The sequence below is a fragment of the Otolemur garnettii genome, unplaced genomic scaffold (genome assembly GCF_000181295.1).
Source record: "Otolemur garnettii isolate 467f Iridium unplaced genomic scaffold, OtoGar3 scaffold00016, whole genome shotgun sequence".
Lineage (NCBI taxonomy): Eukaryota > Metazoa > Chordata > Mammalia > Primates > Galagidae > Otolemur > Otolemur garnettii.
Genome location: NW_003852411.1, coordinates 11834151 through 11834614, shown reverse-complemented (window position 1 = coordinate 11834614; position 464 = coordinate 11834151).

The following is a 464-nucleotide window of genomic DNA, read 5'->3' as shown; positions in this document are numbered from 1 at the left end:
TCACAGCAACCTCAAACTCTTGGCCTTAAGCGATTCTCTTGCTGCAGCCTCCCAAGTAGCTGGGACTATAGGCACCCACCACAATGCCTGGCTATTTTTTGGTTGTAGTTGTCATTGTTGTTTGACAGATTGAGGCTGGGTTCGAACCTGCCAGCTCTGGCGTATGTGACTGGTGCCCTAGCTGCTGAGCCACAGGCGCTGAGCCTGAGCAGAGACTCTTTCTTATAGGTAATAGGTAAATGTACCTGTTCTAACTTACCTATACTTTCAACTTAAGAACAAACCTATAGAACCTATCTCGTTCATAACCCTGGAACTGCCTATATTCCAACTACTATCATGTAATCAATATAAAACTTATTGCAATATTTTTCATTCTTTTTGTCATAGTAAGTCTTTGAAATCTGGTATGTATTTTACTCTAGTACATCTCAATCCAGATGCTAAATTTTCTTTCTTTCTTT